This window comes from Vidua macroura, chromosome 3, assembly GCF_024509145.1.
Source record: "Vidua macroura isolate BioBank_ID:100142 chromosome 3, ASM2450914v1, whole genome shotgun sequence".
Taxonomy (NCBI): Eukaryota; Metazoa; Chordata; class Aves; order Passeriformes; family Viduidae; genus Vidua; species Vidua macroura.
Genome location: NC_071573.1, coordinates 101087601 through 101102811, shown reverse-complemented (window position 1 = coordinate 101102811; position 15211 = coordinate 101087601). Strand labels below are relative to the sequence as shown.

Genomic DNA, 15211 nt, shown 5'->3' with positions numbered 1-15211 from the left:
AGACTTCCAGTGTCTATTGTTTTCACTACTTTTCCAGTACCTCTTGCAGATTCCAAGATCCTGATTTCATCAAAGTCCTTGTGCACACAGGATAGAGCATTAAGACTCACACACAAGTTCTTTGCTAGGCTGTACTACAGCACTTGGACATCAATAAAAGTGACAGTTGCAGGGTAGGCAAGTCTGAAACTCCCACTAATGGTGATGAGAACAGAACTGAGCTCAGAGCCTGAGACAATCACTGCACAGCAGAAGCATCTGCTACAATAGAGACTCTTTCAGCTGTGTTCTTTCATAAACAACAAAAAAGATGTATGAGATGCTGCAAAATGGCTCCAAATTTTAACTGTGATTTACACTTATAAACAAAAGACTATTTAATGAATACCATGAAAGCACTAGAGTGAAAAAAAATCAGAAAATTAGGAAATGCTATAATTAAGGCAGTTTTCTTCCATGCATTGCTGTTCTAATTAACTAATGTTCACCTGTGTTTTTTTTCAAAAGTCCCTCTACGTTGTGTGGACTGAGGCTTTGCTTTCTTCTCTGCTTCTGTTGCAATACATGGGTCAGGACACAAACTGTGCTCTGAAGGAAGAATTATTTATGGTAGTCATCACTACATTGTCCCTGAAAAACAATCATGATTTCTCCATCTGACAACTGGGGAGTGAAACCACAAAAAGATTAAGACTAAAACTAGGCACTAACTTTAAAAAAATCTGGTTTATTTTCTAAGTATTCAGTGCACAACATGCTGCTGTGGTTTAACCCCAGCCAGCAACAAAGCACTGCACAGTCACTCACTCACAACCAATTCCCTACCCTAAGCAGGATGGGTGAGGGAACCAGAAAAGTGAAAGTGATAAACTTCATGGGCTGAAATAAAGACAGTTTAATGGGACAGAAAGGGAGAAAATAATGAAAAATTGCAATAAAAATTATAATAAAAAGAACAAAAGAATTTCAACATATAAAACAAGTGATGTCCAATGCAGTTGCTCACCACCCACCCACCAGCTCCCAGCCATTCCACAAGCAGCAGCCCATGGCCAGTTTCCTCCCCCAGTTTATATTCTAAGCATGTTGGTCTACAGTATGGAATATAACTTTGTCCAGCTGGGATCAGCTACCCTGGCTGTGTCCCCTCACAATTTCTTATGCTTCTCCAGCCCTGTCACTGGCAGGGCATAAGCCATCAAAAATCCTTGACATAATGTAAGCACTGCTCAGCAACACCTAAACCAGCAGTGTGCTACCAACATTGTTCTCATCCTAAATCCCAAACATAGCACTATACCAGCTACTAGAAAGAAACCTCTATCTCAGCCAAAACCAGGAAAAATGTTAATTAATGGAAGAATAATGCCTACATAGTGTTTGGAGAAGTGAGGGCTATTTCTGCACAGCCCTCAATTCAGGCATCCAGAAAGTGCCACCTACTGAAAAACCAATACACAAAAACTTCATGGCAATTATATTCCTTTCTCCAGCACTGAACTGGTATCAGCACTTCTGTCTCCTATTATACACTAGAAACATCACCTTCCTGAATGCAAATCTAGTGGCAAGCTGTTTAACAGGGAGCAGCACTTGAAACTCACGGCACACCCTACTCTGTGTGAAATGTCTACAGAACAACAGGCTGGAACAGACCTCTAAAGGTCACCTGGTCCAAACATCTGCCCAAGGCTGCCCACAACCTTAATCCTACAGAGTTCTAACTGTCTTAAGGATGAAGATTTCTAAGCCTTTTTGCTCTCCTGATCCTATGTATCCCTGTCCTTACAGAGGAAATTTTCTTCATTATACCTAACCCGATTTTCCCATGTTGCAGCTTGTGCCACTGCCTCTTGTCCTACCACTGTGCACTTCTAATATCCCAGCTGTTTCCTCTACACCCCCCCAAAAAGTAACTAAGTATTCTGAAGAAAAATAAAACTCTGCTTCTAAGTCATAAGATCTTAGCCCCCTAATTATCTTGGGGTCCACCATCTAAACTCTTAAAAAGTTGGCATGACACAGGCACAACTCTAAGTTCAGAAGTCAGCCTCCAGGGTGGCAGATATAAGCAAACTTTTAAAATTACCCCTTTTCTGTGGAAAAATAGTTTTTACTGGCGATTTTTCCAACCTAAAGCACAAAAACAAACACATTTCTTATTGAGCTAAATTAAATGCAAATACAGCTACAGTTAGGGTCAAAATTACACAGTACAGCTCACCCCAGTTAATGCTTGATCTGACGAAGTAACAAAATTTCTAGTTGCAGAACAGCCATTACTTTCTTGGTGGAGAAGTAGCTGCTGGGACTATATATAAACCCCACTGTTTGGGAGAGCTCTGGGCAGACAATCCAAACATGAGGACTCACACGTCCTTATTACAAGTCACACCAGCTGGGCTCCTAAAATCCTAAACAGAGAATTTTGCAACTATTCTTGCTCACAACAAATCTTAGCTACTCTGCCTGCCCTGTCTTTGGACACAAAGATTATTTTTATACCCACAAATTAGAAAAGGTGGACACCATCCACAAGCTCTGACGCTAAACAGCTCAGTACAGCTTGCTTCCATACAGTGGAAATCTCTTATCCCTTAAAAAGTGCCACATTCAAACTGTGAGCTGGTAGTGGACACTCCTCTCAAGCAGGGCTGAACCTGGCATGTGCAAAAAAGTCATTGTGGAATTTGAAGACAGACTGGGAGACTGATCACACAAACCCCACTTCCCCAAGAAACTTACAAAAATGGGTTTATTTTTCAAATGTAGGGAACAAAAGATGCTGTAGTTAAAATGGGGAAGAGTTCAGAAATTAGACTCTGATGGTTGTAGGCCCTCTACCCTACCTTTTATACATGCCAACCAATGCTGAGATTGTTTGGAGTGTGAGGTTTGTCAGTTTGTACTCCAAATCTAAAGTTGATCCATGCCATGTCAGCACTCCAGGAAACCAACACTCCTCAAACCTCAGAGGGACTGGATGTGGTTTTGGAGCAACACTTCACTCTGGCCACTCCAAGAAGTCTTTCACTTACTGACCAGGCAGCAGCAACTTCAGCAGCAAACACGAGTTTACATCATGGGTTACACCCCCAGTGTCTGCCTGTTCATTATACTCAGTTTAGGAAAACTCTTGTTCTCATACCATGCTAGTGGACGCAGCACAGAATATTTTTTCGTGCTGGGAAAATTCAGAAATCCTTTGATCTAAGCTTGCAAGTGAGAACAGTCTGTACTGCTTCTGTCAGGATTCTCAAATGGTCTGAGTTTTGTTCTTTGCCAGAAGACATTTCACAGCTCTACATTTTGCATCTACTATAAAATTAAAGGTATCTTCTAGTATAATTTTAAATATAAATCTAATTAGCATCACCTTCCAGATAGCCTAGAAAATTTCCAACTCTTTTGATTGTTAAAGACACCAGCCATTTTTCAGAATTTATCATCATCTGGAAAAATAAGTCAAAAATAAACAGCTGGTGATCTCCCTTATTATTAACTGATTTATTCACTTAGCAAAGATTGACCTAACAAAATAAATAATTCTTTAAAGTCCCACTCTGCTGGATGCCACAGTAAGATCAAACACACTGTCATCTAGATAATCCACTTCTTTCGTACACGAGACTATGTCCTAATTCCACTGGAAAAGCCAGTAATTGTATCCCTTGTGGCATGGTTTTGGTTGTTTGTTTTTCTGGGGATTTTTTTAGACCTCAGCTCTTCCCCTTACTTCATCTTTCTTTACTGCAATTTTCAAAATAAAATACTGAAAATCATAGAGACTAAGGGCCTTTTTTCCTTTTGCAATACCTGGTGTCTCATCAGGTGCCACAGTATTAATGAATAATAGATTAGATATCCACACATATCCAAATTACTAAGGGATGCAAGTGCTATTCAACATGCTCTAAAAACAGACAGTTGATTTAGGTGGTATGCTGTAAGGGTAATTAAAAAGTCAAACACACTTCCTCTGGAAGATATGAAATTTCCAATGCAGAACATTTTGAAAACAGGACAAACATTTGTTGGGACTGGTTTAAGAAAAGGCAACTGCAACCTTTGGGAAAGACATTGTTGCTCTGCCTGTGGCCAAGGCAGTAAATCAACCCATATCCCATCACCGACCTGACCATTACTATCTGGACATCTCTACTGAATCTATTTAAATTTCAAAATCTGCTTCTGGTAAATTTCAAAATCTGCTTCTTTTAGGCACAGGCCAATAAGCACTCTCACAGCAATGCCAAGCTACAGCTAAGGAGCTAAGATGGACTGGGCACTACTCCCATGGCCAGTTTAGAAGCAGTCACCTTCTTTTAAAGCTTTACCGAGCTTTGTAGAATAGATGGTGCTAACTGGTCTGGTCACCAAGAATGAGCTTTGGCAACATTTAGGTCTCTTTCAGCCCCTTTTCTAAGGTTCTATGGTTATGATTGTGGACTGGTTTTGTAGGCCAGGAGAGGAAGATTTGCAGCAATGGTAAACATAACACAAAAAATCCCACAAAAAATACAGACAAATATTTCAGTTACACTTCTAATACCTGATATGATGATGAGAACCTGGTCCATGGCTGAAGTGATGGGCATAAGCACAAAACAAATCAACTTTCCTCCTAAGAACTTCCATACATAACTTTCACCATTGTGAAATGGTGAAGGGAAGATAAAAATTGATGGGCCAGTGTTCAGTTAGAATACATCACTGCAGCTCTGCTGTTGATGCTGAAACTGTGACAATTTTACAAACCTGGTCCATCTGGTCCCCTGATCTGCCCTTGGTTTCTGCTTTGAAGATGTAAAGCTTGAGAGATCGGACTATATTTGGGAATCAGACTGTGGTCCCTTCAAGAAAATTATTCCTCATTTACAAAAAATAATAAGCAAATTATAATACTTCAAAGTCAGTGCTTATTAACACTCTTTTACTGAATATCAAGTATTTCTATTCTTGACTCTGAAACAATTCCGTTTTGTCTGCAGTACTGAACACTTAATCCCTCTACTGCAACTAATGGAATTTTACTATTGACATATTCTTTACCATGAAAAACAGTTTCAGAGGTTATGTTCTAAAAAAGATTCATGATAAAAAGGTAGGGGAGACAAGAAAATATTTCAGATGAAGATTCTCTAGATGAATATTTTCAAAATTAAGCTTAGCTCTTCATGTCTGTGCAACAATGATAGTAATGTTGACTTCTTAACTATAAAAGCTCTTGATAGTTATCATTCTATTATTTTTAAAATATGTACTTTTGTTTATTAGTAAGCTGTCAACACACTGAAAAGTTACTAATGCTGTTTGATTATCACATTCAAATCCCTTAGTATTTTATGCCATTTTCAGGAAACTGAAAATCATTAAGAACTCTCAAAAGCCTTTTTCTTAACTATTTGTGAGTTCCTACATCAATCCAACCTAAAGTCACTGCCATGAATTCCCACCCTACCTTTCTGAGTAAGTGCCCAGGCAGAACCTCAAAGTCGTGCATTTTCAAGAGTAAAATCAGAGCCTGGATTTAGTTTCTATAGAGGAGCCATGAAGACATTGCACAGGACTTTGGGAGACTTCCCTTTAGAGCTCCACTTTCCTACAAGATCCTTGCATAACTCTGGGCAAGTTACTGAGGCTTTTATCTCAGAGGGTGTAGCTCCCATTGGCTGCAAGCAGGGTCTACCACTGGGGCTATATCCTAACTGCAGCAGGCCAAGCTCACCCAACTGAGATATAGATAAACACTCTCCCTGCATGTTCTTTTCTCCTGGGAAAGGAAACCTGGACACATGACCTGAAAGGGAGCCATAAGCAGCCATGACCCCAGTTTGGACAAGCTGCTGAGAGAGAACTCCAGAGCACTGTGCTGAGCAGTGTGACTTTGGTTGTTCTGTAAATAGGAGGGCAAACTCTGTCCAAGTCCGATTATACTCACATTTGTTCCAGACTTCCCCATAGTCACAGCTGCATGGGACAGACCACATTCCTGCAGGTGATCTGACAGTACATCTGGTCGATTGGGAGACAGGTGCAGCTCACTTGTATGTCCCACATGAGAAAGCAAAATTCAGCCTGTGGCTGACTCTACACCAGAGTAAGAGCATTGTGCTTCCTGCCAGTCAAACCTCCAGAAATATTTCAGGGTTGGGATTATTCTGGGCCTAATTCTATTAGGAACTATTTGACTTCTATTCCAAGTTACCCAAGACCAGTGCCAAAAATTGTGACTTCTTACAACAGCCAGAGAGTCAAATGGATTAAATGTCAAACTTATCTCCCAAGCTGCCTGTCCATCCAAGAACCCACCCACTCACACTCACTCACAGTCATGGACTTTGAATATGATGTGACTATCCCTCTGGCTCTGTTATTGCACTGTATTTCAAATAATTAAAACTTTACTTGGTGCAATACTTCATTAAGTCCCTGTAAAGAACAGAGTATTTTCTTGAGAGCATCTAAAATCAAAAATTCAAACTGAAGACTCAAAACTTTCCTGCAGTAAATCCCCATGTTCAAACAAAAGGAGAACTGGCCCAAAGCCCCACAGTCAGGGTATCAAACTGGTACCCAAGAGTCCAGGAAAATTATTTCAAGGCCAACTGAAGGGTACAACCACAGTCCCCACACCAACCTCCCAGCTGCACATTCCCCACTCTCTAAATCTCACCCTTCTGTCAGCACTGAAAAGTAACACCAATAAAGCTAGAAAAAATAATTTCTAGCTAGATCAATGGGATGATCTGACTCACCACATACCCATACAATTGCTACTACCAAACAAAGAGAGAAACAAAGTCAGCAGTGCACAGTACAAGGGACACCTCTTGAAATTCCAGGCAGTCCTGAAATCATATCTCAAGACTTGTCTACTCCTTTCCCAGAGATTTCTTGGGAGACCTTCCACATTTCCCTTAGTCCCACTGTACCTTAACTTCCCATCTGTAAAGTACTTCCCTCCTCATGGAGACATTTTGAGGGAACGTACAGAAGGACTGGACCCCTTTGGACTGACCCTGCATAAAGGAGTTCAAACTTTACAACAAATTGAAAAGTACAGACTGGTGCCTGAAGCCAAGAACTTTTGAAGTAGCTGAGAATATATGGTACGTCATGTATTGTGTTGTCCTGTGCTACTGTTCTGATGTCAGTGAGAGAACATTAATCAGAGTGGAAAAACAGCAGTGCTACTCTATACAAACACTTCACGTGACTTGGCATGCTTTCTCTCAGCAGGACTGGAAAACAAATTTGTACATTAGGCTCTATATTTTCTGCATTTTAAAAGTTTAAAGTAAGCTTTTACCATATTCCAACTCATTTTGATGACTGCTGTTGTGTATATATGTTTACAGATAAACAGATCTGTACATCTGCACATGCTCAGGTGTGGAAAAGGGTCAAAGACAAAAACTTGCCCAACTCCCTTACAAACAGGCCCCACTGCATCAGGTAAGCAGATATTATCAGGTAGTCTGCATCTGCGTTAGTGACCTGGAGCTATAAGAAAAGCAGAAATTATCTAAAACCATTAAAAGCTATTTCCATGGCTTTATGCCTAAAATCATATTTATGTTGAGCATTTTCCATCTGATTTCCTTCACTGTCTCCCCAGTTTTTCTCCAAGTTCTCCTGATGGAAGCAGGCTCATTTTACTGTAATAGGAGTACACCTATCTAACAGTGCACTGATGACAACAAAACCTTATGTGTGTACACTAAGCATTTACCAGTGTTTGCTTCCTGAGACAGCGGAGGCAGGGACATAGATAAAGCTATCCAGAAAATAAACCTTTTCTAAACACCGTCCACACTAGAAGCCAAATTAGAGGTCAAAAGATGTATCAAGGCTTATGACTTTGCATGTGAAAAGAAAAATTATCTGCTAGATGGTCTGCAACATCAAGGCTGGGATACTACCTCTACGCAATTCCTCTATTTGACAGGGATAACAATATTGCTGTGTTTTGCCTCCTCCCCACAAGGCACATTTGCTTTTACTTTTGCTTCTCGAAGGTAGAGGAAATACTCAAATCAATAGAAAAGTAATAACTGTTGGGGGGGGGGGGGGATAACATAAAAGAAATACAAAATATCTGAAAGATTAATTTCCCATGTAGCCATTGCATTGCTGCTAGCCAGGCTCTGCTATGTCATTAAATCCCTCTGTCCTGTTATTGCTGTCGTTATTCAGGCTCAGAGAAAGTATTAGTGAAGCAGGGGCATAATGCAGAGATTTGCATCAGCAGCTGCCAGGCAAAGAGAAGCAAAATTCCAGTGGCAGCTAGCCACTGGCCACCACCAGCTCACACAGATCGACGGGGGACGGACCCAAACCCGAGATCCCCACGCAGAGTGCCTTCCTCTGAGGGGACACCTGAAAAGCATCACACCTCCCTCTAATCCCATGCACAAAGCAGTGTCCAGCCACGATGGACCCAGCCACCCGGGCGCAGCTGTCACTGCCCAGAGCCAGGCGGCTCCGCAAGGAAAGGCGGGCAGGGGATGCGGGCAGGAGATGCGGGCAGCCGCCCGGAGCCCCGCCAGGATGCCCAGGCCGGACGGACCCGCTGCCTTCAGCAGCTCCTGGCCTTGTCTTCCCTGCCTGCGGGCAGTTGGAGGAGGAAGGGCCTCCCTCCTCCCGCAGAGGCCGCCAGAGCCCCGGCACCCACCTCTGCCTCGGGCCGGCTCCCGCAGCTCCGCTCGCCGCCGCCTCTGTGCGCGCCGCGGCCGCGGGACGCTGCGGGGACGCTGCGGGGCCGCTGGGGCCGCCCGGCGGTGCCGCCCCGGAGGAGGGGCCGGGTGGAGGCAGCGCGGGGCCCGGGGAAGGCGCGGCGGAGCGGGGGCACAGCGGGGGCCCGGCCGGCCCCGCCCGCCGGGGCGGGAGCCGGAGCCGGAGGTGCCGCAGCCGCCGCGGGCCGGGCCGGGCCGGGCCTGCGCGGGCGGGGCGGGGCGGGGCCGGGGCGTGGCGCGCTGGTGTGGGGTGATCCCGGGGCCGAGGCGCGCTGGTGTGGGGTGATCCCGCGGCCGCCGGCGAGTCGGGTTTTTGGCTGGGAAAAAAAAGGAGAGTGGGAAAGGGAATCGCTCAGCCCAGGCTGAGCAAAGGCAGGTCCGCGATAGGCGTCGCTTGGGCTGCCAGAGCCTAGCATTCATCACCATCGGGAACGCGTCTGTCAGCGTCAGACGCTTTATCGCTTTAAATAAATGCGATGAAATGAAGCTTTTCCACCTGATAGTGGTTTCCTTGTATGTAAACCGTATTGTAACCTCTCTTTGCACTGATGGACTTATACAGCTAAAAAGGGAAGTGGATGTCCATGTTAAAAACAAACTGAAGAAGGAATCTTCCAGGCCTTTTGAAGGCTTGTTTACAGAACTCAGGAGAGGGTGGTGCTATGTCCATTACGAATAAACAGGAAACAGAGTAACACGGAGGAAGAAAACACGAAAAAGATTACACACCAAAAAACAACAACAACAACAAAGTATCAGAGGTCATTACTGAAGCACTCTGCTAGTTTTAGGCCTGAAAATAAGTTTTTGAGAGCTGGATTTCCAGCATCTCTGTGTTGAAGTCCTCAAATGTACATACAGCTGAAGCTTGGGAAGAGTAATTAGTAATTAGAGTAATTAAGGCTTCCATTTCTGTTAAATTTCTGGTTACACTCCAAAACAATCTTAGTGGAATCTTCTCTAAGTTATCACTAGATTGTAACCTTTCAAATTGTGTTTCTGCAACACATCTTCTTCCTGTATCTCTCTTAGTTGTCTCTCCATGTTGGCCAGTCTTTGTACAGCTCACAGATAAGACAGAGCCACTGAGTGATAGGACCCAGTGCAAACTCACAGACTCCAAGCCCAACCTCTTGTTCTCTCCTCCATTCCTGGTTACACAGCTACACTAATGAGTACACTTCAGTTTAGAACAGAAAAGTCAGTGAAGACAGTTTCTGCCCAGTCATGACAAAGAAAGGTGTATACTTAGTCCCAAGGAGAAAGTAATACACAACTGCAGTTTCACTTCCCAGGCATTTCATATCTAATTTCCTGCCAGTGGGCAGTCAGTAGGCAATGAGAAATGTTGGTAAATAATCCCATGCCTGTTAATACAAGAAGCTTTATCTGTGTTGACTGTGGATCCTACCAGTGCTCTGCCCACCACATCTCTGCTGAATACAATCCCATATTGTGTTCCCTCTGAGAGAGTGGAAATCTCCAGCCATCACCATTCATGTTAGGTGGGAGGACTCCTCTAATATACTGGTCCACTGTGGTCTTCTACTACTATGCTAAAGCCAAAACATGATCATAACATACTGAATCAAAAACACTGTCTTTCCACAGTCTCAACAACACCCACCCTTCCATGCTTCTTTCAGAAATACTAGGAAGCTAGGTTCTCGTTTTTGGAAGTACTATATTGTGTTTAGCTACTTACCATGTCTAACCATCTGCTGCTTGATGTAAAATAGCCCACAGAATAATGCTCTACATTTTTAATTATTTGATGTACAAAGTCATGTTTTCTCTTCCTACAGAGCAGAGTAAATAGAGCCACAATACACACAAGATGCTGTGGGAAGTGCCAAATGCTTGCACAGCAACAGTGAGCAGGGTACCATCCTTCTATGCTTTTTCACTTTATTCTTATTCATGGTGTGACCAGTGTGCAGAGTGGTGTTCCTCAGATTACTTCCCTGGAACAACCTTTGCCAACTCATTCTGAAATCCTTACTTGGGCTGCACTTCAGCTCATAACTGCTCTCAATTAGTTCTATCTAGAGGACCAAACACTTGTACATAACCAGTACTTTGACATTGTTCAAGCTTTAGCATGGTCATGGCTGTGGATTTGACTCAGCCCAGTGCAGAGTTTGGAGGATAGTACTGTCAGGTATGGTTCCTAAAAAATAATCTGGAGTTACCCACAGACTAGCTGGCAGAGGGAGTATGGCCCTAGTAAGAGGAAAGTCCTTGACAGTGTAGTTTCCAAAACACACTCAGGAATGATGAAGTTCTGAAGTATTATTGTTTTCTTCCTGAAAGGTTTTGCCTTTGACAGGTTTCTTTCTGGAGGTATTGTGTTAGTCAACAGATGTTTGTTTACCAAGGTTTGATCTAAAACTGTCCACAAAATTTTGAAGGACCTGCTCATGGACGTTTTTCTTTCCATTCATTTGATGGTCAATGTACATTAATTCATTATTACCTAACTCTGATTATTTTGATTCTGTTTCAAAGACCTTATAAGTTATGTATTCAGTCTGTGTTTGTATAGTTCTGGCACAGTGGAGTTCTAGCCTATGATCTGGGCTCAAAGTTACTATGAAAATACACTTATGAAGAAAGTTGAGTTTTGTAGTCTTTTGTAAATTAATAAAACTGGGTTTAAAAAGAGTTGACAAGCACAGAAGATTTTAATAAAATCCAAGAATAAATTCCTAGAAAAAAATTACATAAATCCATGCACGGGGGGATAAAAAGCCTTCAATTCTACCTTAGGATGCTAGATTTTCCTAGCAAAGATGTTGCCAGTGAGCAAAATAACCATTCAAACCATTGTGCATTAGCAGTAATGTCTGGTTTTTCCCCCACTAAAACTAGGGTTGATGTTCAGGCACACAGGACCTGGGTTCTGAATGACTACAACTGTTAATGAATGCCCAATGTGCAGGTAGAAATTATTCAGTAAATAGAAAAGATGAGCTTTTAGCTTTTAATTTATAATTAACTCATAAACAAAGATGGTCTGGAGTTGTGCTGACATTCTTTATATAAGTAATAAACTCAGAGTAGCTCATGCAGTGTAAATTAAGAGTTGATCTAGTTTTATTCCAGTGTAAACATCAAAAAGCAGTCTGACTGACTCTGTAATTACCTGATTAAACATCCCACCATCCTAACAAAGAAATTTCTCTCCTAACATAAGTAGATATTTTTATACAGTACCTACAGCTGCCTCTGATAATCTACTGAATTCTCTGTCTGGTTCACTTTTTTTCCCCCCTTTCTTTTTCTCTTCCTTTTTCCTTCAAGTACAATTATCTACTACTTCATTTCATCCTTCATTTGAAGACACAGTAGTACAGGGTGTTGTAGCATGCAAATACTGGCATTTAATCTGCCTCTAAGTGCTTGATTGGAGACCAATTTTTAAAACTATATGTAGATGTTACTTAGTTGCAGACATTTCTAAAACATTCCCTCCTCCCCTGCCTTTGACTTTAACGCGTTGCCAGTTTTGACTGTGCTGCTGCTGCTTTTGCTTTGTATCTGTCCCCCTGAGGTCCTTGCAGTTTGACAGCTTTAGCTTTGGGATTTTGCTTTCTGTATCATCACAGTTCCTGAGTATTGTAATCATTTGCTGACAGTTGCACATGCCAGCAATACACTTTTGACATAATTTCTTATCTTTCTTCTTTGACCTCTGTTTTAAGAGGTGAGATGATGACATCATCCTCAGGATGGTGATGTCATCAGAAGTAGTATAAAGTTTTAGTCAATAATGAGGCATTATTGACAGTGACCAGTGAAAAGCGAAACTGAGAGGATTATTTTGCCAAATGATCAAATGTGGGATTGCAATTTTCCAGGAACTGTTGCAGCTGGAATTAGAGGCAGGGCAGGAAGCATTGATCATGTACCAAAATGCTCATCTGTAATGATAACGTCTCTCAGGCCATCAATGTGTGCATTGCTTAACCAAAGTTGATTTTGAACCAAGTACTTTTGGACTTAGTTTTGTGACAGATACACCCTTTCCTCCCCTTCACTGAAAAAAAAAAATGGGAAAAGGGGATCTCTAGCAAATGAACCACTAGACAAGTATTTTTTTGCTTCTCAGAGTATAACAAGTCTTGATGGTGAAGGTTCTCAGAAGACCCTTTCTTCTTTCTCTAAGTCCACATCCAACCGTGCAAACCCTTGAGAACCTCAATGCTTCTTTTGTATCCTAGCAGCACTTTCCCCAGTCAAAAGTAATTTCTCTGTTACAAAATACTTGGCTACTGAGAAACAGAGACTTCTATTGATTCCTCTGATCCAAATATCATCAAAGCAGAAGAGTGTAGGGGTATTTAAATTAGGAACAAGAGAGGCTAAATATATCAACCCTGCTGGAGCTGCACTTGTACCAGTCCAATCTCATCAGAAAGCAATTTAGCTCCAAATCTGTAAATAGCACAGTTGAACTCTCTAAAGATAATCTTAAAAAGCTTAGAAAAGCTCAAGCCCTGATAAAGCAAAGCAATTGCAATGTGAGGTTAAGGATATAACAGTGAAATCATCAATGTGTTCTTTCTTCAGCCAAGACCACAGTTCCTGCATGAGCTTGTTCAAACACAGACCTGTATCCTGCTCAGGTAAAATACATACTGATGTCTAAGTGCGCATACATACAAGAAATGAGATATTATAACACAGCTTGTCTATCCTGTCATGGACAAAATGCTTTCCAGCCCAAAATCTAGCTTTTCATTAGTCCAATATATCTGTGCATGACTAGCAAAGCTTCTGCCCAGAATACTGTTTCCAAAGCACAGCAAACCAAAATAATTGGTATTATTTGTTCAGAACAAAATAGTACAAAACATGCTTTGAGAACTTCAAACAAAGCTGGTCTGTTTCCCAGGGTATAATCTTTTCTTCACAGTACCTGCAATGCTTGGAAACTAAATGGCAATCTTAATCCCAAAGAGGATAGCGATATTTGGAAGCCAACTCCTTCTGTTGAGAAGTTTGTTGCTTTTCACTCAGCCTCATGTCTGAAATTTCCAGATCAGAATGCCTACCAATGTGAAATTCTCCTTGCAAATAGGTTCTGAAAGTTATTTCTTGGGGATTGTAAAACTGGACATCTTGATTAGTACACAGTGTTGTTTCCACCTTACCAGGAAAACTGTAGGTAGCAAAGATGTAACAGCTGCACTTATGATAATAAGAGGATTAATACGTATTGTGTGTAAAGCTTTTCCTTCTGGTGAGCTAAGAATTGAGTGCTAATATAGGTTAGCTTGAAGTTCATTCTATAACTCCACCGAGAAAGTGAAGTATCTAAAATGTGTTTTATAATCCAAGTAGCAATATTTGGTGCTTCTCTCTGTGACAGAAAAATTCTTCACTTCTGTGCAGACCAGGGTAGAGGGGGGCTTTGCTGTGTGTGGCTCCTGGTGAATGCGGGGCACTCTGTCCCTGGCTTGGCTTTACAAGAAGCAGGTTTTCTTGGCTTTGAAGTGAGATAATTCTGTACTCTCCCAGGTACTGTAATTAGTTCTGGCTCTCATATAAACTGGATGAAAAGGGTTTTTATTCTCCCCTCAAGAAAGAGGCAGATGGAGGATTGTGAGCAGCCTGTTGGGAGGAGAGGCAGACTGTGGTTATTGTCTCCCTCACCAGTGAACTGATGGGGAAGGCTTCTGCAGGTACTGCCCAGAAGTTCACATCTTTATCCCTTCATCCAAAGTGAAGAAAGGTTTATTACTTTTGCTGTAAAAAAAAACGTGAGATAGTGCAACCTCGTACTACTTAGTGTTTTCCTCTCTCACTAATACTCAGTTTTCTTGAATATTTGAAGTGACAGAATATAACCAGGTTAGAGCAGTGTTTTGTTGGTTTTTTTTTGTTTTTAACAACTGTGTGTAACATTAAAAGGGTACTTTTCCCAATTCAGCTTCTGCAGCAGGTGTGGGTCCTGTGCCTCCACCTGAAGGACTCCTGCTTTCTCTTCTCAGGGCTTTCTGTAACAGTGAGGCATAAGGGAGCTCTGGCTCTAAGATCTTTCCACACTGTCCTCTCGTTCCTTCTTCTGTGTCAAACTTGAAGACAACTTAATCTGGCAGCACAGATTTCAGATCTCTCTGATCTTTAACCTCAAGGCTCTGTATTGGGTGAATTGGGGGGAGAGGTGAGATACTGGATTGGGATAATCTGTCTTAGAAGTGTTTTCCTTTTAATTCCATTATTGGGGATTTTAGTGATTACAGTTTGAGCCACTGTGCTTGTTTTGAGTTAAAAGTAAAATCATCCATTGAATTCTTGTGATAAATTTTTATCAGGCAAAATTTGAGCTAAATGGAACAATGACACTATTTTAAAACATATTTTGCTTAAGCAAATAATCTTTTCAGTGTTGGTTGCTATAAAAGCTGACAATCTTATTTTTGTTGGCTCTTTTGTTCTTAAAAATATCTTGTTATAGATAAAGTTAA

General features: G+C 41.7%; 1 protein-coding gene across 2 annotated transcripts in view; it reads right to left on the bottom strand.

The window, feature by feature from the left end:
- Positions 1–8749, bottom strand: part of LPIN1 (lipin 1) — a 48858-nt gene extending 40109 nt beyond the window's left edge. The window contains exon 1 of one of the 2 annotated variants that reach the window (XM_053973353.1): positions 8678–8749. The gene's annotated coding sequence lies outside the window, so the exon portion shown is untranslated. Of the gene's footprint in view, positions 1–488; positions 552–8677 lie in introns of those variants that run through there. The other variant, XM_053973354.1, reaches the window with a different exon arrangement.
- Positions 8750–15211: the final 6462 nt, after the last annotated feature.